Below are 26,806 nucleotides of genomic sequence, written 5' to 3'. Positions count from 1 at the left end.
CAGATGTGGAAGGAGCCAGCGTATGTTCCAAATAGGCAGCAGCTTTATTTGTTTTACCCTTCTTATACGAGGCTGGGTAGCACGTTTCTGAGGGGTTACATTTCTGGAATGACCACCATACCACTAGGCCCCCATTTCCCCACTGCTGCTTGCACCAGCTTCAAAAATATCTCAGCCCAGGACCACATGGAGTGTCCCTGAAGCAGGTTTGACAAACTTACCAGCTTACCTCTACCGCCTCCAGGTATCATAGTGCTCCCTGGGGATCATGGTGCTCCCAGAAGGGATTTTCTGAAAGATGCATATGTTCAGAGTCAGGTAAATCACAGTACTTTCAAAGAGGAGTTGTACACTCAAGTGTAACCGGCTGACATTGGGGGAAAGCACCCAGAAAAAACAGAAGGAACAAAGAGTTTCCTTCTGATATGCCATCATCACATCCTCAAGACTCAGTTTAATTTAGACTCACCGTTGCTGAAGGAGACATATCTCGTCTCTGTGTTTGGACAAGCTGTTGCCTTCCAGAGTCTCCTGAATTTGTAACCCCAAATCCCTACCATTATTTTGCTCACGTTGAGTAATACTTGCCAATATGGGGGACAGAATTGTTTGGCATGCCCATATGACACATAGAGGTGGTTGACCATGAAGCTAATGGCATGAGCCCCCTCCAAGGCCCTGGTAGGAGTTCTATCAATGTGTGGGTATGGTTATATGTTTTTGTAAAGTTTACAAAATTAAAGCATTTAACATTAATTCATTAACTGGTGACTGAATTGCCCACTGCCACTTCTCCCTTTGTGTAGGCTGGCTTTTGGAGTTGAGTTGAAGATACATTTAGCTTGAGTGCCATGCGATGTATTGTGTAGCTCACATCACTTTTGTGTATAGGTGATGCTAGCCACTGGGTTGTAGGAATGGATTTCAACTCTCTTATCCGCTGTTCACTCAGTGAGCTGGAGTATCATGGTATATATCATGCTGGGATGTGACTGCATTCTACAATGCCCAGCCCTGAGATTAGGAGGACAGAGGAGGAAAGCAAGAATTGACATGTACAGAGTCAGAAGCTAGTCCATGAAAGACTTACCTAAATCTTAACTTTTTCGTGAAAAACCTTGTTAGAACTTTTCCCAAATTTGACAACAATTGTAAAATTGTGTGTGACATTACAAGCAAGTCGTGATACTGAAAAAATTGTTTCTGAACTATTGATAATAAAAAACAGATTTTGACAAATCATACTAGAGGAAAGTGAAAATACGCTCTCGTTCTCTGTATATATTCCAGAATTTTTGTCAAATGAAGAGGCCATCAGAATATACAGCACATATGTATATTGTGCATGTGTACACATACACATAAAACACACCAAACAGGTATTGTAGGTAGTTAATAAATTTAAACATCATGTTGTTTTCCTGGATTTTGTGATGTTTGTGGTTATTGTCAGTTTGGTGGTTTTTTTAAGTGATTTGTTATTTCTTTTCTCATTCGAATTATTTGCTTTACTATATAATTTTATAAACCAGAATTGTGTATTTTCTTTGTGTGTGTGTGTGTGTGTGTGTGTGTTCTTTTTCTTAAAGATGGCCTCCAATATTGTCTAAGCTTTAGACCCAATATGACCCAACTTTGCTTTTGGTGCCACACACCATGTAAATATTTAGCGATTTTTTTTTTTATTATTTCACTCATCAACTTACAAGGTAGGACTTGTTTTAAAAGTTTTAAAAAAGAGGAACCTCAGACTTTTAGCCATGGTTTCTATGTGGATTTGAATCCAGGGTCTGTCTTATGCCAAAGGGAGTAGATTCGTCTTGGCCTAACTGTGTTCACTAGCCCCACCAGAGGGCATGCTGAGTCCTTAAGTAATCTTTCTGTGCTTTATCTAGTCTAGTTTACAAGGCTTCTGCTGACACCTTTCCCTCTACCACCCTAACCCATCTGTCCCCTGAACTACCTCCTTGTTAATAGATCTGAAAGACCTCACTGTCAGAAAACTTTTCATTTCCTCTCCATTACTCTGAAATGTCCTTTTGGACCTCTTGGTCAATTCCTTCTTCTTGTGATATTTGACAAATTTTTTGTGGTGCTTACACTCCATAGAAAGAAACAGGAAAGATATTTCAATTCATCTGAGTGGAAGGACACACCATCTCTGAAACCTTGCTTTTTAAATTAAAATTCAAAACACACCTCTTCCAAGAAGCCCACCACATTAATGGCAGGCAGCAAAATCCCCACACCATCCTTTCAAGCTATAACTTACTATTGGCTCTTCACAACCACACTGGAGGCGTTTGCTTATGTTCTCTTTCCTATTAGAAAACTCGAGATTAGCAATGCCTTACAATCTTTACTACTTAAACTTAAATGCGTATTTGGATTCCAAAATTTTTGTGGGAACTCCGTCAAACGTTCATACTACGTGAAAAGAAGTGAAGTCTGTTTTTGTCCTTCAGTACACCTCAGTATCGATCGTGTTGCTTCCAAAATGAAAACTATGCAAGTTCATTTTGTGTAAAAACAGAAAACCTCGCTTCTGTGGTGAAACAAAAGCTCATCAGCAGCCTGGCCTGGTTCTCCCAAATTCTAATGCACAGCTTTAACTCTTTCAGTGGGTAATAGCTGCGAACAAAAATGCTTCAGTTTCTCTATCTGTGAAATAAGAATTGTGTTATTTCTTGCCCATTTGCTTCACAAAAGTCTCATGGGGAACAAGAGTTAGATGATTAATGACTTAAAGCTCTTAGGCAAACACAAAGTGCTTAATAAAAATAACCCCTGGTTGCCACAGTGATAGGCACCAGTGACCTGATGCTAAACCCTGACTGAAATGGAAGGCAGTTCAGATAAACTTTGGGCCCTGTCCATGAATTCGGGCTTCTTTTCCCCTGGTGAGGACAATCTGGTCTCATGTTCCTTGACTTCCTCCACTGACGGGCCCCTGCTTATGGCTCCTGCAGGCTCAACCCCAACCCCCAAGTTATATGAAATCTAGCTTCCTGGTTGTGGAGGGGCAACATGTGGGAGCCCATAAAATGCACCATTGTGAGGTCAATATAATTTTATCCTCCCCCTTTCAGGGAACATGCTTATACCACAACATTATTAAGAAAACTATTTGAGATCAAAACTCCATTTTTCATCGAGGTTAGGCCCTTCCTAAGAGAAGTCCTTGCATAGCCCTGAAAAGAATCTCCGAGTGAGCAACATTTCCTGTCATGACTGAAAGAACTGGAGTATGCTTGAGGAGTAAGTGTATCTCTATTGGCAGAAACCGTAAAGTTATTTTAAAAGGAAACAGGGATTCAGGCATATTTTTAGTTTATTGAACATAATCTATTCCTGGACTCAAACCTGATGCAGAAATTCAGAAAACTCAAGGTGCATGCTTACTCAACCAATTCCGCTGTACATTGGACTGTCCTGTCCTAAAGTGGCTTTTTAAAAAGTCCCTTCTTTAAGAGAATGAAAGAAAATAAGAGAGTTCCTAGCGGAGAAAAGAACCACAGCTTTGTCATGTGTCATGAACCAGAGGACAAAGCAGTGCAATGAGTTTGGGCTTTGGAATCAGACAGACCTCGGTTTAGAATCTCAATAGTATCAGTTACTAGCCGTGGGAACTCGAGCAAACTAAATCTTCCTTGAATCCATTTCCCTGTCTATAAAGAGGGACAAGAATCTCTGTATCATAGAGCAATAGTGAAGGCTGAATTAGATATTGTATAAAGTGCCTGGTAGAGTACCTAATTTACAGTAGACAGTTAATATATGATAGCTAGTCATAATCATGAGAATTAATATATTCCTGGACAACCCATAAATCAACAAATGGTCTTGAGGATCAATGTGCTGGGCACTATGGGAAAGGAAAATACAATGATTCACACAAAATGAAACCTACCCTCAAAGATCTGACCATTTAGTTTCATTTTTGAAAATGTTAGTAAAAATATGTCTTTATGTAGTCTCTGCTTTTGCTTAAAATATATGCCAATCATAGCATAGGTTTTGACCCATGCTATGATGGGTCTAAAATTGTGCAGGTTGTAACTACTATCCCACCATATACAAACTCCTCAGAAACAATACATACCATAAACTTCATGTTCAAATGAAAGGGAAATGGGAAGAAAAAAAAAAAAAGCCAACATCTTCAGCTTTGTAACCAGAGCACTAACCAAAACAGTAATTATGACATGGAAGATAAGCCCAGGGAAGCAGATCAGCTGGAGGCTGCCTCAGGGGAAATTTTAAAATGCATTAAAACAATAACATGTGACTTCTGCTTCTGACCAAGATGGAGTATCAGGGACTAGATCTGCCAAAAATAAATGCCTGGGCAAATACATGAAACAATAACTCTCAAGATTAGTGGAAACAAGCAATGAAGGCCAATGGTCTCTGAGTGATGGAAAACAAACACTGGCCTGAAGAGATAGAGCTGTGAGTCCAGGTAAGTCAACGTGGCTGGAGTTCTCATCGTAGAGGACCGGAGACGAGAAAATTGTACAGAGAGAGATCTGAGATCCACAGAGGGTCCCCTTCAAGATTTCAGTCCACGGCTGATCAAGCATGTGAGCGGGGAAATCTACCTGAGGCCAGAGAACAAATCATCTTACAGGATAAGAACAAACTGTCCCAGGGTTCATACAGAGCCAGGACAGAGGCCATTCCCATCATCCAGAGTAGAAAACCTCATGATTCATGAGGCTGAGATTAGGAAAAAGAAAGTTCCGACCTCAGCAGTGGGGAAAAACAAACCCTAGGCTAAATTCTGGTCCCACCAAACATAGCTTAAAAGCAAGACCCAAAGGTATCAAACTGCTTCCAAATATTTTAACCATATTCCAGAATAAAATTTTATAACACTTTTAAGAATATAAAAATAGCCAACATCTCATAAGATAAAATTCATAAAGTTGGGAATCTAATTAAAAATTTGACCAAGCAAGCTAAGAATCAGAAAAATAAAACCTATAATAAGGAGGAAATTAAAAAATTTTTTTAAATACCAAAAATGACCTAGATGATAGCATTACTAAATAAGGACAGTAAAACGGCTATGATATGTGTATTCCACATGCTCAAAAAATAAGTAGAAATATCAAACATATTAAAGATATGAAAGATTGTTTAAAAATTTTTTTAATGTTTATTTATTTTTGAGAGAGAGAGAGAGAGAGAGAGAGAGAGAGAGAGCGGGGGAGGGGCAGAGAAAGAGGGAGATACAGAATCTGAAGCAGGCTCCAGTCTCTGAGCTGTCAGCACAGAGTCCAACACGGGGCTTGAACTCATGAACCGTGAGATCACAACCTGAGCTGAAGCTGGACACTTAACTGACCAAGCCACCTAGGCACCCCAAGATACGAAAGATGGTTTTTAAATTGAACTTCTACAGGGGTCAACAAAAATGTCTGAAATGCAAAATACACTGGATGGGGAGAACAGCAGAAGAGACATCCTGGAAGGAAAGATGAGTGAATTTAGAGGCGCAGAAATAGAAACTATGCAAACTGAAGCACAGAGATTAACAAAAAGAAGAACAAGGAAGAAATAAAGTGTTGTTGAACCATGGGACAACTTCAAGTGGCCAAACACGTGTGAAATTGGGAGCCGTGAAAGGCAAGGCGGGGGGGCGGACACAGAATATTTGAAAAATGAATGCCTGAGATATTTTCAAACTTGGTATAAACTCATAGTTCTAAGAAACCGAATGGATTTCAAGCACAAGAAATATGAAGAAAACAACCCAAAGGTGCATCATAATCAAATTACTTAAAACTAGTGATAAAGGGAAAATCTTAAAAGAAGGCTGAGACAGATGATGTTTTATACACAGAGAAATAACAATAAGGATACACAAGAGTTTTGTCAGGTGTTCTTCAGGTGAGAAGCTAGTGTAGGACACCCTTAAAGTACTCACAGAAAACAAGCCTAAACTAAAAGATGACCTACCTGTGATCATCTCAATAGAGAAAAAAACATTCGACAAATTCCAATATCCAGTGCTGATTTTTGAAAAAAGTCTCAGCAAACTCAGAATAGAAGAAAATTTCTCACCTTCATAAGTAGCGTCTACAAAGAAACCTACAGCTGATATCATACTTAATGGTGAAAGACTAAATGGTTTTCCCCCAAAATCAGGAATAAGTCAAAGATGTCTGTTCTACTACTTCTACTGAACATTATCCTGGAGGTTCTGGCCAGCACAGGAGGAAGAAAAAAAAATAAATGATGTCCAATTGGGAAGAAAGAAGTAAAACTGTCTTCGTGCATGGATGACATTGTCTGTGTAGAAAATCCTAGGGAAACTAAAACAAGCTACTAAAACTAACCAGTGAGCTCAGCAAGCTTGCAAGACACAAGTTCAAGATACAAAATATAATAGCATTTCTATATACCAGTAACAATGAGAATTTTTAAATCCCACGTACAATAGCATCAAAAATATGAAATAGGGATAAATCTGACAAAAGATGTTCAATATTTGTATACCACAAACTACGAAATGTTGCTGAGAGAAATTTTAAAAGACCTAAGTAATTGGAGCATTACACTACATTCATGAATCAGAAGATCTGATGTCGTCACCATGTCAGTTCTCTCCAAACTGATATACAGATTCAATGCTTTCCCTCTCAGAATACCCACAGTGGTTTTTTGTTTTTTGTTTTTGTAGAATTTGACAAGATGATTTGAAAACTGATACGAAAATGACAAGGCTCTAGAACACTTAAAACACGTTGAAAAGGCAGACAAAACTGGAGAACTTACACTACCTGACTTCAAGGCATACTGTAAAGCCATAGTCATCAAGGAAAATAAGTAGACAATATATTTGAGAGGCCACAGGTAGACCCACACCTGTGTGGCCCATGGATTTTTGACAAAGATGCAAAGGCAATTAAGTACAGAAAAGATAGTCTTTCCGTAAACAGTGCCGGCACAATTTTACACTCATATGCAAAGAAGTGAACTTTGATCCATAACTGGAAATTAACTCAATATAGACTATACGTCAAAATGTGAAACTTAAAATTACAAGACTACAAGAAACTATTTATTTGCTGAACGATTTGATGTAACTTACAGGTATCGTGACATTTCAGCCCTGAGTACTTCAGCATGTGTCTGAAACACCGAACGATTATACTCTTTCCATGTTACTGTTATCACACCAGTAAACACTGATACCTAATATACAATCCATATTCAGATTTTCTCAGTTGACCCAATAATATCCTTTTCTTGTATCTTTTTCAATCCAGGATCAAACCAAGGATTATGATTATATTTAAGATTCCATGTCTCTTTACTATAATCTCAACCAGTCCCCCTCTCTCAAGTCTTTAAACACTTTTATGACATTTTTCAAAATGTCATTTTATGACATTTATCAAAAGCCCATGCCAATAGTCTTGAAGGATGTTCAATAATCTGGATGCTCTTATTGCTTCCTCAAGGTTTTTTGATTTGTCTTGTCTTTTTGAGAGAGAGAGAGAGAGAGAGAGAGAGAACGTGTACACGAGCAGGGGAGGGGCAGAGAGAGGGAGGAAGAAAGAGAGAATCCCAAGCAGGCTCCACACTGTCAGCACAGAACCCGATGCGGGGCTCAAACGCACAAACTGTGAGATCATGACCTGAGCCAAAGTCAAGGGTCGGACACTTAACTGCCTGAGCCACCCCAGGCGCCCCTTGATTCCTCACGTTTTGATGCAGGTTAAATATTTTTGACAAATATGCTACATAAGTGGTGGTATACACTTTCCGTTGTATCACAGTAGCTACACCTAATGTCATTTGCCCATTGGTGCAAAGTTTAATCACCTGGTTAAGTGCCATCTGCTGACTCTCTTCATTGTAAAGATATCTTTTCTCTTTGTAATGAATAAGCCATCTGTGATGTGATATTTTGAGATTTATGACTACTGTGCTTTCCAATAACCGTTCACTATTGACAATCTTTTTTTGGGGGGGGTCTTCTATTTTTAAACTGAGATATAATTGACATATAACATATGAGTTTCAGGTGTACAACATAATGATTCAACACACGTATATACAGTGAAATGATCCCCACAGTAAGTCTAGCCACTACTGATGATCTTTACCTGAACTGGTTGCAAATGGTAAACTTGTAAATTTTATCATCCCTTCTATATATATATTAGTTGGTATTCTTCTGTAAAGAAGAGCTTTCCTCCCTCCCCTTGCTTTTGTTTTTTGTTTTGTTTTGTTTTAGTATCACTATGGACATAGGGACTTTTAATGTCAGCCCCTCAGGACTGCTCCTGTGTCCTTTAGACATGCCTTTTTTTTTTTAATGTTTATTCATTTTTGAGACAGAGAGAGAGACAGAGCATGAGTGGGGGAGGAGGGAGGGGCAGAGGGAGAGGGGGACACAGAATCCGAAGCAGACTCCAGGTTCCGAGCTGTCAGAGATCATGACCTGAGCTGAAGTCTGATGCGTAACCTACTGAGCCACCCAGCAGCCCCTAGACATGTCTTTTGTAGTCTTTGAACACGCCCTGGATTTCTGGTACTATATATTTTGGGCTCATCTTGCGCTTCCCCTGCTCCAAACTTAGAATTGGCCATCTGCCCAGGGGGCCTTGTTGTTTAAGAGAGTAAAGAATCATATTTAGAAACCAAGACCTAATTTCTAGGTGTGCCCACTGCTACTGACACAGAATTCATCATGGCGCCCTCCAATTTCAGGGTTCTCCCTCACCTTTCCCCACTGTGTATATATTCTAAACAGGAAGGACCCGAGTTCCTAACTCCCTCAACACGATTTTTTCTTTTGCTCTATCCCACAATACAAATACGGTAATTTCAGTACTCTAATACCAATCCTAACAGCAAACCTACTAAGTTCCAAGGTTTGCTGCTGATCTTTTGATCCTTAGGCTGTCTCTCATTCAGATTACTGTGTCCAAAAGTTACTTTAATTCTGTTAACCTGCATGGCCATGTTACCAATTTGATAAATGATTAGGTTTACTTTTTTTTCTAGTTATTTTGATTTCAGGGTTTGCTTCTTTCAGTCTTTTCAGTTTAATTTATTTTTTAATGTGTAGCACATTTACATAACTAAAAAATTCAAACTAAATACAAAGATCCGCCCAGGGATACTGCACCCCCATCCCTATTTAATCTAGCTCATTACCTACCCCTTACCTTACATTAGGTTAACGGTGGGTAGCCTATCGTTTTGGATCTATCCTTCCTGTGTTTATTTTTTGTAAAAATATTTTTATTTTCCTTCTTTCTAACAACAAAAACTAGTATGTTACATACACTCTGTTGTACTTGTTGTTTTTCACATAAGAGCATATCCTGGAAATCACTTCGTATCAGGTCACAGAGTCTTCCTCACTGTCTTTTATGGCTGCATCATACCCCATTGTGTGCATATGCCATAGTTGACTAGTCTCCAGTGGAAGGAAATTAGGTTCTTTCCATTTTTGTTGCTATCATAAATATTATCACAATGAATAATTTTCATTATGTTGTTTCCTTTTTATGTGTCCAAGAATTATTAGTTTGCTAGGGCTGCCATAACAAAATACTATAGATTGGGTAGCTTAAACTGCAGAAATTTATTTTTTCCCAGTTTTAAAGACTAGAGATCCCAAATCACGGTGTTGGCAAATTTGGTTTCTCCTGAGGCCTCTCTCTTTGGCTTGCAGATAGCCACCTGCTTGCTGTGTGCTCACATGGTCTTTCCTCTTACTGTGTAATGTCCATGTCTAAATCTCCCTTCTAATAAGGACACCAGTCACATCGGGTTAGGATGCACCCATACAACCCAATCTTGCCTTAATTACCTCTTTAAAGGTCCTGTCTGTAAACACCATTGCATTTTGAAGTACTGAGCATGAAGACGTCAACATACGAATTTGGGAGGGGACACAATTCAGCCCAGAAGCAAGGGTAAATGCTAGAATTGTCAAATTCATTTCATTGGGCTTGCCCAATTTTGCACTACCATTAGCAATTAAGCACTTCTTTTTAAATTCCTTAAAATACGATGGAAAGAACTACTGCTTAGCAGCAGACACACTAAAGGTTTTTCCTTCCATACGGAAGGTTATAATTTCATTCCTGTCATTCCCGCTGTCCTTGCCCAGGATAGTCATGCTTGAGTTCCACAAATTCCATGTTTTACTGACATTATTTTCCTATTTGCCTATTGCATATGAGATACCAGACGTTACAGAAACATCTCTTGTAGCAGACCAGACAGGACTTTAAATCCTTGTGACTCAGATTTTTTCCCCTCCAATCTGGATATTGTTTTGCAAAGAATTCCTGCCCAGAAACACTTCTCTACGGTAATGATTCTGAGGGTGGGATACTAAAGAAAATGTGTACATGTGGGCATAGATCCAAGTTTTCCAGTCTGTGTGAGAAAAAGAGGAATTGAGCGCACTCTAGTCTAGCAGAATTTAAAGGGAGTAGTGCAGACTGTATTGTCCTTTGGGTACAAGAGAGGAGGACTAAGTGCAGTGCTTGACCACTGTTCCTTGCTTTGTAAGTGTATCCTGTAAAAATCAATTCTCATTCTAGGGCTCATCCCGATCTCATGGGGGGTGGGGAGATAGTAACACTGTAAGAGATTTATAACTATCTCTAGCCTGCTGCATCTTGTTAGCACAGGGTTACCTCCCCCGGTGCTCCCCAGTAGGTAGCTGGTAAGGCATAGCCCTTTCCCCTCTGTAAGCCTGCCCTTATCAGAGCTCTGTCTCTGACTGTCCCCTTCTGTGGTCTTATTTTGATGAATGGTCTCATATTCTGGGCTCTGCTTTGCAAGTAGAATCTTATTCCCCAAACAGTTACAAACAAGTGTTCTTAATCTCTTTCATCTTTTTTAATTACAAAAAGGAACATCATCATTATGTCATGTCTATATAGTACAGACGTCTATGAAAACAAAAAGTAAAAGTCTTCCCCTGAACCCCAGAGGTAACAAATTTCCAGCGATGGGAGCAGTTGGGAAACATACTCGCATGCATTGCTGCTGAGTGTTTACACTGGTTAACAAGTTGGGGTCTAAATTAGGAGGTAATTATCAATATGTAAATATATGTAAGCTCAGAACTAGTCATTCCACTTTTAGAAGTTTACCCTGCAGATATATTTTCTCTTGTGCACAAGTATATATTTACAAAGGCGTTCAGTAGAGTATTGTTTGCAATAGTAATGATCTAAAAACAATTCAAATGTGGACCAGAAAGAGACTGTATAAACAGTTAATGGTATTTTCACTCAGTGGAATACTCTGAAGCTCGTAATTGTCTTTTAAACTGAAATATAGATGTTTACTGATATGTAAGGATGTTTAAGACACAAGAAGGGAAAAAATCCAGTTGTAGAACCTGTACAGAAAGAAAGCATGTGGTTGTCTGTGACATCTTTGTAATATGCATAGCTGTCTTCAGGAGGGATGTAAAACAAATGGCTAACAGTGTTTCTTACGTCAGTGGGTTCAGCAGTCGGGGTAGGATATTGGAGAACAGAACATTTACTTCTTGTTTGGTACTTTTCTTTACAGTTTGATTTTTTTTTTTTGTTACCATATCCAAGTATTCTTTTTAAAATGGTACTGGATCAAAAATATATACATAGATGGGTGGAACAGAATAGAGAGCCCAGAAATGAACCAACACTTATATGGTCAATTAATCCACAACCAAAGAAGCAAGAATATTCAATGTTGAAAAGATATTCTCATCAACAAATGGTGCTGGGGAAACTGGACAGCCACATGCAAAAGAATGAAATGGGACCACTTTCTTACACTATACACAAAAATAAACTTAAAGTGGATTAAAGACCTAAATGTGAGACTGAAACCATAAAACTCGTGGAAGAAAAAATAGGCTGTAATTTCTATGACATCAGGCATAGACGCATTTTTCTAGATATGTCTCCATGGGCAAAGGAAACAAAAACAAAATTAAGCTACTGGGACTAGACCAAGACAAAAAAAACTTCTGCACAGCAAAGGAAATGATCCACAAAACAAAAAGGCAACCTATTGAATGGTAAAAGATATTTGCAAATGATATATCCAAAAAGAGGTTAGTATCCAAAATATATAAAGAACTCCTACAACTCAACACCAAAAAACAAATAATCCAATTAAAAAGGGGCATAGGACCTGAATAGACATTTTTCCAAAGACATACAGATGGCCAACAGATACATGAAAAGATGCTCAACATAATTCATCATCAGGGAAATGCAAACTAAAACTACAATGAGCTATGTATCACCTCACACTTGTTAGAACGACTAAAAATCAAAACACAAGAAACAAGTGTTAGTGAGGATGTGGAGAAAAAGGAACCCTCACGCACTGTTGGTAGGGATGCAAATTGGTATAGCTACTGTGGAAAACAATATGGAGGTTCATCAAAAAATTAAAAATATAAATGCCATATGATCCAATAATTCTGCTACCAGGTATTTACTCAAAGAAAATGAAAACACTAACTCGAAAAGATATGTGCACTCCTTTGTTTACTGTAGCATTATTTACAGTAGCCCAGATATGGAAGCAACCCAAGTGTCCATCCATAGATGAATGGATAAAGAAGATGTGGTGTGTACATATAATATAATGGAACACACTCAGCTATAAAAAAGAATGAAATCTTGCCATCTGCTATAACATGGATAGATGTAGAAGGTATAATGCTAAGTGAAATAAGTCAGAGAAAGAAAAATACCATATGATTTCACACATATATGGGATCTAAGAAACAAAACAAAGGAATAAAGAAAAAAAAGAGACAGACAAAAAACAGACTCTTGAAAACAGAGAACAAACTGGTGGTTGCCATAGGGAAGGTGGGTAGGGGGGTGGGTGAAGTAGGTAAAGGGGATTAAGAGTATCATGATAAGCACTGAGAAATGTATAGAAGTGTTGAATCATTATATTGTACACCTGAAACTAACATAACACTGTATGTTAATTATATTTCAATTAAAAAAAAGAGCAGAAGAAAAAATATACAACTCACCTCTATAGCTCTTCTGGGGGGGAAAAAAAGAAACAAAAGAAAAGAAAATTTTTAGAAAGTATTTTAAAAAAGCAAGTTCGATGTTCTTGGACGTAAAAAACTTACAGTTCCCTGTTAAGTAAATCATAATGCATTTGTTTACCACTGTCCTCTGAAAGCTTTCTTTTCTTCTTCCTTTTCAGTAGCCATTCTACATCATGGAAGAGAATGGTTGAGTTTTGTCTAAGGCATAGTAGAACTGGAAGGAAAAAGAAAAGCAAGTTGGGCTTCGTCTTACATAATTCCTCACTGTGTTATAATAACATATCTAACTTCCCAGGCAACATACCAAGAAACACTTAAGCAAAAAGGAAAAGGGCAAGAAATTTGAAGTGAGGCACTCTGGATGGAGATGTGCAGAACATCCGCCTCCCCAACCATGGCACTCGCATTCTAATCGTTCCATGTTTACTTTCTAAATCCCGGAGACCAGGCATACTTTTCTCATACCAAAACTGCATTACAGTTGGAAAATGTGGATGCTTAGTTACTTTGCTATTGGGGAATACTCGAGCAGTATTTCTTTGGGAAAGATCAAGAATTATTAGAACTCACTAGACTAAGGCTTTATGAAATAATATCCAACCATCCTGGACCTACAAAATTTTACAGGCACACAGAGAGAAAAGTCTTGGTTAACGCTCACAGCTGGCCAAGATGAAAATCAGACATTGGATGCATTGGACGACAGGGCCATCAGTACCGTATTCTGAGAATTCACAGCTGTATCTCTGAGTTGCAGCATACATATGATGGTTGGCCATCTCATTCCACGGTACTGACATCTTCTAAAAGTATGGCATCTGTAAATTAAAATGAAATGAATATTTAATTTCATTTTCAGAATATTTAGAAGTATTTTGCAATTCCCCTGGAGAACTGCAGCTCCTTGGACTGTTGCAAAGCCAGGGCTAGCAATCCCTGCCAGAGAAGACAACTGGCGTCAGCCACTTGAGGAGTCAGGAATGGTATGAAATGGCACCAGGATGTGTCACTGTCGCTTGTTTGATTTGAATTTAAAAAATTAATCAAGAGTTGACTTCCTAAGATAGGTGCCCAAACAGTGGTATTGTTCAAAGATTTCTGGCAACCTGCATCGCCAATGAAGTGAAAGCAAGGCCCAAGTACTTCCCTCACCATCCCTTACCAATTCCAGCAATGGAAAGCCACCTGCGCCCTGGCTAAGCCCAGAACAGCCGAATGCTCTGTGCGAGTAACCACTCCTCCTACCATCCCTGAGTCCCATCCAAACACTGATGTCTGCTTCAGTCTGCAAGGGACTGAGCGCATGGGCAGTCTCTGCTACAGTTCTGTGAGAGCAAAACTAACATCTGCAGCCCACTTTAGAGTTTTCAAAGCATTTTTCCCTCCTATATCCTGTGCTCTTTCTCATACACAACCACAAGTAAGAGGGCAACTCAAGCATGGTTTTTGTTATGTACTCAACCTGTATCCCTGCTCAGCCTGTCAAATCAGGCTGAAATGTCATTGGCCAGTATTTATTTGAGAACTGCCAGAACATTTTTTTTGTTTTTTCCTTAGAAATAATCAATTAAAATTGAAAACCATTTTCCAGCCTTCTGAAACGAGAGCTTGACTTCAGATATCTCAAACTTTGCCCAAAGTAGTGCCTACGTTGTATGATACCATTCAATTCAATGAAGCAATGATTTATTAAGCACACTCTGTGTGCAGGGCATGTCCCATGCAACCTCAAGCAGGACTAGTCGCTGCTCTAGAAGGATCTGAGGTGTCCATGGAGAACACAGTCAGGAGATGGGATAGGGGATGACAGACCCTGTGAAATATGGGAGCATCAGGAAGGGTGCTAACCACATCTTGGGAGAAGAACATGTCTCGTGTGGCTTGACAATAAATAGCCACCGCATCTTCATGGGATGTTAAGGAGAAACATACTGTTTGAATTATAGGAAGTGGTGTGCAAGCATCCTCTCTGGGGGAAAGCAGAGGAAAGCTTGCATATTCACCCCTGGGCTTCGTCCGTGTTCATCATTAGCCCCTCCCTTATCTCATCATGGCCTTGACTCCTCGTGAGCTGTGCAGGATACTGGGCCTCAATAGATTCCTGGGAAACGTCTGAAATGCTGTGTCATACCAAGGCGTGGGATGCAGTGAGTGAAGGGACCGGGGGCAGACACTGGCCTGGGGGGAAAGGCATCCACAGAACAACTGGCTCTGTTTAGCAAAACACCAGTGGCCAGGGACAGGCAAGCCCAAAGGGCCCAAAACTTGGTAATGATCAAACCACTCCACTGAGATGTTAGTTTTGGGATTCTCTACTCACAGTCCCCTCCTCATCAATACCATCTTCCAGGCAGGGTCAGATACCCACTCTAGGCCTCCACCAGAGCCCTCACTCCTCTCTGGTGGCACTGGCTTTCAGTGGAGCAACCCTCTGTTTGCTTGTTACCCCTATTAAGCCCTATTAAGTGTGTGTAGTTCAGGAATTTGCTTTTATCTCTAGTGTCTGCCATAATGCCTGGTTCAGAGTTATGCTCAGAAAATATTTGTTTCTATTTTTAAAATTAAAAAAAAAACACTGGGAATCCTCAAATTAAAGTAAAATATAACAGACACACTTAATCCCACTGCTTTTTTAAAAAATGACATAAAGATGTAAATGTTCCCCTTTCATATCCTCCTTTTTCCTTTGCTAAAAGGGACCATATCACTATATACAGTGAATGTTGGTTAAGTGAATTCATAAAGGAGTAAACAAGTAAATCTAATTGAGTTGAAGAGACCAAAGGAAGGGATGTCAGAAGTTAAGTCAACAATCAGAAGGATCATCTCCCCATGTCAAGATTCTTAATGTCATCTCATCTGCCCAGTGCCTTCTACCATATTTCTGGGCAGTTGGATGTAGGCAGAGCTGAAGCCCATCTTTCTGTCTATAAGGGGGTCCTTGTTACCAGTCCACACTCTCCAAGGGGCAGATGGACCTCACTCACTTTCCTTCTTTGGATCTTAGTTTCCTTCCCTGTAAACTGGCAAAACTCATTCAACAAGTGTGTTACTAGCCATCCACATTCTAGGCTTGAGAGGTACAGAATAAAATGAAATTCTCTGCTCCTATGATGCTTATGTTCTAGAGGAGGGGCAAATAAATTAAGTAGAATATGTTAGATGGTAATAAGGGTTGAGGACTTGTGAGGAGACCGGTGTGTCCAGGCAGAGCAAGGTAAGGGGTGGGGGTGGGGGGGGGGAGCGGTGATAGTGAGGAAAGAGGCCAGAAAGGGAGGTTGGGAGAATGCAGATCATTTGGGCCTTATAGGTCTTGGTAAAGACTTGGGATTTTTCCCAAATGACATGTAAAGCCACTGGAGGTTTTGAGCAGAAGGGTGGCTGTAATCTGACATATAGTTTAATGTGTTGCTCCGGCTGCTAATTACGAATAGACTGGAAGGTTCAAGGGAGAAAGCAGGCAGAGGTATTAATACCTTATTTGCTTTAATTTCACCTTTCGGTATGCCTTATTCATGTCTATGGCCATGCTTCCTTCATGCAGTTATCTCTCCTAAGGGCACCCCGGTCCTCTTTCCAATTCAAAATCCCATCCAGTACCTCCTTCAAGAGCTGCTCAGTCCTCTCCTCAGAGCTGTAAGGGAACTCGGGGAACTTGTTATCCCCTGCTCTCATCTCAGGATGAGGAAACTGGGCCCCAGGCCCTTAGGAAGCCTGTCTGGGGTCGTACAGGTAGCAAGTAATAGAGCCAGCATTGCCCTTGAAGCGTGATTCGAGGGAAAGCAAAAGGCCTTCTTGATACAAAGATGTTTTCCCTGGAATTCTTTTGCTGTTTGCAGCTTCCCTCATTAAATTGTGATGTGGAAAAGCGCACAGAGTATCTTATTCAGTTTTGTGTACTTAGCACCTGGCCTGGTGCCTGGGTTGTGACAGACCCCCATAGGTATTTGCTTATGTGTAAATAACAGAATGTCAAGCCCTCAAGAGTCTGGTGTTTATATGTTATATGTCTCCCCACCGCACCCCACTGCCTCATGGTATTAAATGTCAGACAACTGGAAAGGTCTAAGAATCTATGAGAGCTAAGCTGAGTGTTCTAGGAAATGAGACCTTGTTATTGTAACGAAAGGTGTGGCACCAGGATTGGAGTGGGATCTTCCAATCATCAAAAAGGTCAGAGCTAGAGACCCCTTCTTTTTCCTTCCCTCCTTGATTCCCAAGCAATTCTAGAATAAAAAGGATAACACAGGTTCTAAAGGGATGTTATTCTTCGAGGAGAAACCACAGTCCTATTTTGAGTGAACTCCTGTGCCCAAGGCATGCAGGTGATAAGTGACAGTGACGATGTAATTGCCAAGCGTAGCTAAGGCTGGTGTGGGAGCCATGTGTGTTGACCTGGAGACAGGCCCTAAGAAGCGCATCCTTGTTCTGCCAGTGACCCTGTGGACTCATACTGAGTTATATAGTTGCGAATATTTTTTTTAATGGGCAACTTGAGTTCACATTACCATGTCCACGCTCAAGAATGGCTCCTATCCTGCTGTTTTTTTTTTTAATTTTTTTTAACGTTTATTTATTTTTGAGACAGAGAGAGACAGAGCATGAACGGGGGAGGGGCAGAGAGAGAGGGAGACACAGAATCAGAAGCAGGCTCCAGGCTCTGAGCCATCAGCCCAGAGCCCGACGCGGGGCTTGAACTCACGGACCGCGAGTTCATGACCTGAGCTGAAGTCGGACGCTTAACCGACTGAGCCACCCAGGCGCCCCTATCCTAATGTATTTTAACAAGTTGACAAGAAATCTTCCCTGCAGTACTCAGCTTCCCCAAGGTGGGATCCAGCCTTTATCCTCTGTGGATCCCAGTACTTTAGACAGTCCCAGGTTAATAGTAGGTGGTCAGTAAGTACGGGAAAGAAGGAAGGCAGGATGGGAAGGTGGGAGTCGGGAAAGAATGCCGGTTTCCCAATTTCTCTAAGTTTTCAGAGTGGGAACTAGTAAACTACAGCCAGGAAAAGAAGGTGATAGATGTGATAACTTAAGAGGTATCACTATGATGACTCAAGATTGCCTATTTAGTCCTTTAGTTTTATGGGCATGAAGTTAGCATGCGGTAAATGATTTCTGAGTGAGTAAATACTGTGAACGAAGTAACGGCACCTTTGACTAACAAATTTTACGGTAGCTGGTTTCCCATCTCCTCTACCTCCAAGGTCTCTGCCCGGGCACTAGCTGCCAAACTGGCCCCCACCTCGGAGATGCATGTGATATTAAAGACTCTTCATTTTACCTTTCCTTTGAATTTACTATCTAGTGATTTCCTCACTGACAGTATGCTCTTCAAGTTAGTCACAGTTTGGCTCAATTCCTCCAACACCAGATTACCCAAGACAGTTTCTGGGTCTTCCACACATGAACAGTGTAATAGGTAAAGGATCATTGAGTCCCAGCTGGATCGTCTGTCCAAATGGGAGTATATTTCATCCTATCCACCCAAGTACCAGGAGATCCTTGGTTAAAAAATGAGACACCTGCATGATCATAAGCTTATACAGTTAAGGGCTGGAAGGACCCTTGAGAATCAGCTGGTTCAACCACTCCCATTTTTTCAAGGTAAAAAGCAGGCTGAGAGGCTAAAGACTTTCCAACGCCACTTTGCTAGTTGTGGCAGAGTCAGAACTGGGTATAAAACCCAGTGTTCTTCTCAGGACACCCACTGCCTACTGGAACACAAGCTCTTCTCTCTTGCTTCCCAGTGCTTCAAGCCTGCTGATGGAAATTGCTCTTCTTAGATGCAAAACTGGTATGGACAGATCCTTAAGAAGAGATGCTGGCAAACAGAGAGCTTGATGATAAACAGGGAGATGATGCAAACACAAGAACTGAATCCAGAAATAAATCATATCTTCACAATAGTGTTTACAGAAATTGCACTTTGAATAATTTCCATAGAAATTATTTTACCCGCCACAGGAATGTTGCTCCCTCCCACAGGGATTTGACCAAACAGAAAGAGAAGCAGAATGGAGGAAAAGCAGTAATTTAGATTTATATATAAAACATTAGTTGGAACCTAAGTAATAACCCTCAACTAATCAGAATATTTTATGCATTCTGCTTTTTAGTGGAAAGAGCAAACCACAAGAAAGCGGGCATATATCAGAGATTTTAAAAATGCTTCCAGGGCTTATTTTAGGCTTAAAATTTTTCCCTCCAATTCCCTGCACTATCTTTAAAATATCCCACTGCACACCTCCCTCTTCCTCCTCACATGTGCTCATTTGCTCATTTAATCAATCTGCCAATATTTATTGAGCCCTCCTCTGATGTCCCAAGTACCCTGCTATGTCAGAGGTGAAAACATGGTCTTGCCTTCAAATGTAATGCCTGGTTAGAAAGTTAACCTAATAAGCTTTAGATTTTTACCATTGTTTCAGAGTTGTATTTCTAGCTTTGTAAATGGATAGTGGCTCTGTACTGAATATTTCCATTTGGACTTTCAAGATCCACTGTTACTATTTTGCAGCTGTTCTGTGCTTCTGGGAAATGGGAAGTGGTGGTGGGGGGTGGGGAGGAGAACTGACATTTATGGACCAGATAAATCATGTTACTTCACCCTGAGGTTCAGCAAATGGGAGGAAGCAAAAGATCAGATCAGAGGATGTGTAGAGAGAGGCAGGGCTGCCCCACCCCCCACACCTCATTCCCCACACCTGCCTAGCTGTGGGTGGACACTGGCTACCTTCCTCTCCTAAAATCACAGCACCTGCTTGATAACCCTCTAGTAGAACTCTTGGGTTAGCAGCTGTTACATAAGTCACTGATTGCCAATTACAAAATAATAACTGTGTTTCTGACAAATAACGAAAGCAATACAGTTGGGAACCCAGTGGGTTGCCCTAACGTAGCTAGAGAGAATGAAAATTGGTTAAGATATTCTTCTTACTTACACTTTGGAAGATATGTGGAAAGCCATTTCCTGCTCACAGTTGGGTGAGAAAAGTTGCATATTCCATCTTTCATAAACCTAACCCTTCCAAGACAGAAGGAATAGGGCCCATTTTATTTGGTTGAGAGTAGCTGCCTAGAGCGGTCTTGGGAAAATTTTGCAGCCCATTCTCAGTATCTGTATGTCAGTATCTGCCATGGGCACGTGGTCAGGGGATGTGCTCTGAAATGTGGATCCTGACTGTAATACCTATTTCTGTACCTCTAAATGAATCTAATTTGGGACAAAACAGAAACTAGTTCCTAAAATCACAAGAGTTACAATGTATGTCATCTAGCTCCCCCCATTTTTTGTTAATACACTTGACACACGTTATATTAGTTTCAGGTATACAACATAGTGATTCAACTTCTCTATACTACGCTTAACTTCTCTATGCTCACCAGTGTAGCTACCATCTATTACCATGCTACATTATTATAGTATCATTGACTATATTCCCTATGCTGTGCCTTTTATTTCCTTGATTTATTTATGCTACAGCTGGGAGCCTGTATCTCCCACTCCCCTTCACCCATTTTGCCCATCCTTCTACCCTTTTCCCCTCTGGTAACCACCAGTTTTACTCTGTATTTATAGGTGTGATTCTGCTTTGTGTTTATTCATTTGTTTTTTAAGATTCCACATGGGGGAGATCACATGATGTTTGTCTTTTCTCAGTCGGACTTATTTCACTTAGCATAATACCCATCCATGTTGTCTCAGATGGCACGGTCTCATCCTTTTTTATAGCTGCATAATATTCCTGTGTGTGTGTGTGTGTGTGTGTGTGTGTGTGTGTGTGTGTGTGACATCTTCTTTATCCATTCACCCATCAAGGGACACTTAGGTTGCCTCCATATCTTGGCTATTGTAATTAATGTTGCAATAAACATAGGGGTGCATATCTTTTTGAATTAGCATTTTCATTTTCTTTGTAGCCCTAGCCCTTTATTCATTTTACAGATATGAAAAAAGAGGTACATGAAAGCTAAATGGTTCACTGAGATCAGTAATGGGGCTAGCATCCAGAATTTCTCCAAGATCATGCTCACTTCTACTTATTAAAGACAAAAAGTGAAGACAATCACAGCTGACTCCAACCATCACTGGGTTTCGGAAAAGTCCAACAGACTCTAACTGGTTAAGATGGGATTTGACTGAGACAGTGAGGTTAACACGTCCCTTGTTTCAGAGAGATCTTTTCATGTTGTTTTTAGAAAGATCAAAATCTAAGCATTGTGTCTCACTTTAACAGCTCCTAGCATTACAACACGGAGATAGAGTATGCGAAGGGATCAATGGAGTTTGCTTACATAGACAAAATAGAAAGGAGCCTATCTAAAAGACACTCCCGGAAGCTTTGTCCAGACCTACTTCTTTTTGTAAAACATAAATTCCGAAGTGGGGAGCCCATTATGAAGTAGCTGGGAGTGATTTAAAAATACAGGGGCACGTGGGTGGCTCGGTCGGTTGAACGTCCAACTTCAGCTTGGGTCATGATCTCAGTCTGTGAGTTCGAGCACCGCATCGGGCTCTGTGCTGACAACTCGGAGCCTGGAGCCTGGAGCCTGCTTCGGATTCTGTATCTCCCTCTCTCTCTGCCCCTCCCCTGCTCATGCTCTGTCTCTGTCTCAAAAATAAAAAAAAATTTTTTTAATTAAAAAAAATAAAAACAGAACGAGTGTGCAGATAACATAAAGATCTTGTCTTCAGGGCCATACCATTTGGAGCAGCTATGGCATGCAAAGGGAGACAACAAAGTAAAATGCTCTTTTAAAACTTTAATCTGCTAATTTCTAAGCTCCATTTCTTCCACGGAACATCTTCTCCTAAGACTGAGGGTGAACAATGGAGATAGAGAATATTGAAAGTTGTCTTTTACATTTCTAGAAAATTATTTGCCCCATTCTGGATCCACAGTCAAGGGGGCAAGTCTCTTCTTTGAAGACTTGTACTCTGATGTTGAAACAGCCATTTAGGCTGATATGAAAACATCTTCAAAATACTTTAGAAAGCATTTGAAAAAAGTTAGAGAGGGAGGGAGCCAAACCATAAGAGACTCTTAAAAACTGAGAATAAACTGAGGGTTGATGGGGGGTGGGAGGGAGGGGAAAGTGGGTGATGGGCATTGAGGGCACCTGTTGGGATGAGCACTGGGTGTTGTATGGAAACCAATCTGACAATAAATTTCATTAAAAAAAAGAAAAAAAAAAGAAACAGCCATTTACAAAAAAAGTATAGAGAGAAACTATTAAATATGAACAGGAATCTCTCCAGGTCTGCACCAGCCCCATATCCTATTCCTGGGATCCCACGCTAAGGACTCTACAAGCAATGGAGTCATTTGTCTGAAGACTGAGGCATTGCAAATCATTCACTTCCTAGCTTTGACTCTCTCCACCCCTCCCACCTTCTCCCACTCCCAAATGTTTTCATTGTTGTGGAGTAGCTAAGTCCTTAAGGTAAGAAGTTGAATCTGGAAAAAGCTATGGCCTTGGCCCTTAATTTTAAGGAAAAGGTGCTCTGAGAAAAATTCTGTTTTGCTATTCACATCACTAAGTCTCTCCCTTAATTTTGCTAGATGGCATCTTCTGGGGGGAAAAGTGATAGTAATGCCTCCTTTAAACCTCTAAGTCTCTTTTTCCAAAGACCAGATGGGCCTTCTGACTCTGATCCTCATACAAAGATGGTATAATGTACGCTTCCCCAAAAGCTACTAGGAAAAACCAGCATCTTTTAATGTTAGGGGAGGAGAGATGAGCGCATCAACCCTTTAAAAATTAGCCATTGAGGGGCGCCTGGGTGGCTCAGTCGGTTAAGCGGCCGACTTCGGCTCAGGTCATGATCTCGCGGTCCATGAGTTCAAGCCCCGCGTCGGGCTCTGTGCTGACGGCTCAGAGCCTGGAGCCTGTTTCGGATTCTGTGTCTCCCTCTCTCTGACCCTCCCCCGTTCATGCTCTGTCTCTCTCTGTCTCAAAAATAAATAAACGTTAAAAAAAAAAAAAATTTAAAAATTAGCCGTTGAGTTGCTCTGACTTGGAAGCATGACACAAATATGTGCCGTTAGATGAAACCTTGCCCTTGCATCAGTCCTGCCTCAGCTACTTCAGCTTTATAGTGGTGTCTGTTACTGTAGAGCACTTGTCTATCCTGCACCTTATTGGTTGTGTGATTTTTGTCAAAGTACTTAATATCTTTGGATGACTTTCATCACTATGAAATGAGGGCTAGAACTAGATAATTAAGCCAAAGGTGGGGGGAGGGGAAGAATTGTCTCCCGTGATTATTATGGTTTCCCGCATACTTTGATGACACTCAGATGAAGTGATCTCATTCAAAGGCAGACTCTGCCTCACTTTGATTTAGATCCTCAGAATGAGTCCAGCCTAAGATAGCATGGCTGTACCCCAAATTATGAAGAGGAAGATTTACCTTCACTGTGGAATCTCTTCCTCTGTATTTGAAAAACATATTTAATATAAAGGAAAAGCCAGAGGTGAATGGATTGTGCTTTAAGTAAGTTTTGAGCATAGATGCCATCTAGTCTTTGCAGTCTGCAAAATTCTTCTTTAAGTGAATAAATGTGTAGGGCAACTCTCCATTACCTTGATCAGCATCTAATACCAACCTGACACTTAGAATTAAATTAGAGAGACAAAATTGGATACTTTGAGACTTGAGGGCTGATTATACCACTAGAGCTGAAAGTGGATTTAAACTCTTTCCTTATCCCATTTAAATCTAACTAGATATAAAATCTCCATTACTGAGGAATAAAGGTGTGTCTGCAGAGGTGGAGGTTCCCCTTGATGTTCTTGGACAAGGAAACCTAATCCTTTCTTCTGACACACATGGTTGCAATAGAAAGCGTTCCCCAACTGCCAGTCTGGTTTTAATCTATTGTTTCAAGCAAGATGGGATTTGCAGGGAATGTTAAGGAAAGAGCAAAATTACCAGGACGTACTATAAAAGTGTTGATGCGAAATCAAATTTTAAACAAGTATCCAAAATAGTATGCATGGACAGCTGTAGACACACAGTGTATGCCATAAGCACAGGACTATACAAAATTTTAATTCTAGGTATATTTGAGGTAACCTTTAAGTACAACATTTAGATCTCATTTTATTAAAGTTATTCGGCTTACCAAATGAGAGCAGTGTGAAATATTGCCAATAAATACAGCGATGCTTCATTTAAACAACACTGTTGGACAATGAAATATTCCATGAAGTGAACTTCTCAGGTAACCAAACTAATCCTGCAGTATACAAACTTTTAAAATGTTAATCACTTTGTACAGAAACATTTCAAAAGTGTATTACACAATTGTTCATTAAACGAACGGTACGCTGAATAACATACCTTTTCCTGAAGACTCAAGATTAACATTTAAAATACTCATTAAAATAGGCTGAATATATTGCACTTCTTAGAAGAGCAGAACGCAGTGGGCTTAGACAATGGTGAGCTTTTTCATGATCCTTTCCCAACGCCAAAGATTTCAGAACGCCACGTAAAAAAAGTACAACAGACGAAACTAACTTGCTTTAAATAAATCTGGTGTCTTTTCCGCTATCAGCTGTCCCTCCTGGATATTAAAAACATACCAACCTCTGACAATTAGTTACATACTTGGTCAAAATAAAATTTAGATATAAAAGATGTGCCTTCTCTGTGCAAGGTAGTGTACTGGATGCACGGGGAAATGTAAGAAACATAAAACACAGTCCTTGCTCAAGGGGCAACCTGGCTGGCTGAGTGACACTCAAGAGTCACCGGTCACCTCTGTGGTGGGAAGCAATTACTTCTAAGTTTGAAAATAACTTGTTTAAAAAACACAGATACGACCCCCCCACCTTGCTTGCGTGCCCTCTCAAAATAAATTAACATTAAAAAAATACAGATATTGAAGTTGTTACACTGTGTTCCCATACACCTTCTTCAATGGGAGTATGCCTTGGAAATATCTCCGTGGAAATATTATCAGCCATGTAAGTTTTTGTAGATAAAAGACTAAAAATACTGCTTGAGGAGATGAAGTGGACAGGCCTTGGACAGCTTTCTATTGTAACCCTCATCTTATTGCTAGGCTTTATCACACAATCCAGATGGCTGAAGATGTCACAAGTCCAATCTTACTAATTCCTAGGGTCATTTAATCTAATTAATAACATATCTGTAAAAAACTGTATTTTAATGCTTTGCTGTATATACAAGTACAAAACATTTCTAAAACTGCATGTTTACTTTTTTTAAATGTTTACTTACTTTTAAGAGAGAGAGAGTGAGGAAGGGACAAAGAGAGAGGGGGACAGAGGATCTGAAGTGGACTCTGTGCTGACAGCAAAGAGCCTAATGCGGAGCTCGAACTCACGAATGGCGAGATCATGACCTGTACTGAAGTCAAGAGCTGAACACTTAACTGACTGAGCCACCCAGATGACCCACTACTATATACCTTTATAATGATCAATCATCACTTCCACTAGCAAAGTCTTTCCTGGGGTTGAGTAATACCACATTTTGGGGGTTTTAATTCTGTTTTGACTAGTCCTTTTACTTTCCATCATCTGACCGCTTCTATTCCACAGACTACCTGGTGGTCTCAGACTTCCTTACTTTCAACTACTATCTCTTTTGCAGTTTGGACCTCTCTCCTGAGCCCCTGACCTATTTAATAGTCATCACATTTGGAACTACTGCACACACCTCAAATTTAAGAGACAAAAGCAAACTTCAACTGATTTGTACAAGAATAAGTCTTGATTTCCTTCGGGTTTTTTTTTTTTTTTTTTTTTTGCTTTTATCCTTCCGATTCCTTCTCTGCTTATTTCTACATTACTCCAATTATGCTTGAATTTCCACCAGTACTTTGTACCACTATTAAGAGATTGTAATGGATGGTTCTAATTCACACATTTTGTTTTAACCTGTTAAGATTTCAGCTGCTTTAAGAGTACAGGCATCCTTATTCATCCCGTACCTCTCCCTATGGAAATGTGGTAATTGTCAGTACTTGTTCAAATGGATAAACACAAGAAAACACATAAAATTCTGACAAATCTCTTCCTGTTATATTTATACTGATAAGTTCTTTACCATCTGGGAGCTTTTTGAGCGCATTAGCAGAAGCAGGAGCACTGTGTTAATTCTCAAAATTTAACCCAAACACAAACAATTTCTTCTATCAGTATCACCTTCTGAAGCCTTCCCTGGACCAGGCTCAGGCACCACAATCCTAACTACCCCTCTTCCGCAATCTTGAGTGTTTGCTTCATAACACACCAGTGCATCGTTTATTTACCTGCTACTCATCAGGCCGCATAAGACAGATGTCTTTGCACCTTCGGTACCTAGCAGATGGCAGGGTTTAACAAACGTTTGTAGATGGAATGAATTAATGAGGCCACATTAAGTCTCAAAGGACCACTTACTGCGCTCTAACAGGATTGGGAAGGCCCCATTCCGAGAGAAACTTCTTAAAAGATGCCTCTGGATGGCTAGGATCCGAAAGGCAATTTATGGGCTTTCTTCCAGTCTAAAACGCTGCTACTACTGTCCCGGGAGGAAATTCTCCCACCATGAAGCCTACACAAAGACTAGAGTTTCTAGCGGAAACACTAACGCCAAGCCCCACCCCGTTCCTGTCCCCACCTGCTCTGCAAACACCCGAGTCCCGAAAGCAGCGGGACCGCGGCACGCCCGGATACATGCGCGCATGCGCAGCAAGCAAGGTAGCTGGGACTGGCTCT

At 40.3% G+C, this 26,806-nt stretch overlaps 1 long non-coding RNA gene across 1 annotated transcript; it reads right to left on the bottom strand.

The window, feature by feature from the left end:
* LOC122240796 lies at positions 1–26,716 on the bottom strand. Its single transcript, XR_006220523.1, has 5 exons — positions 26,489–26,716; positions 13,782–13,881; positions 13,182–13,277; positions 13,040–13,052; positions 1–291 (listed from the first exon to the last, which is right to left on the bottom strand). It is a non-coding gene; the product is annotated as an uncharacterized LOC122240796 (long non-coding RNA).
* Between the last annotated feature and the right edge of the window lie 90 nt (positions 26,717–26,806).

The sequence above is a fragment of the Panthera tigris genome, chromosome C1 (assembly GCF_018350195.1).
Source record: "Panthera tigris isolate Pti1 chromosome C1, P.tigris_Pti1_mat1.1, whole genome shotgun sequence".
Classification (NCBI taxonomy): Eukaryota; Metazoa; Chordata; class Mammalia; order Carnivora; family Felidae; genus Panthera; species Panthera tigris.
The sequence above is the reverse complement of the archived record's forward strand: the minus strand, read 5'-3'. Positions and strand labels throughout refer to the sequence as shown.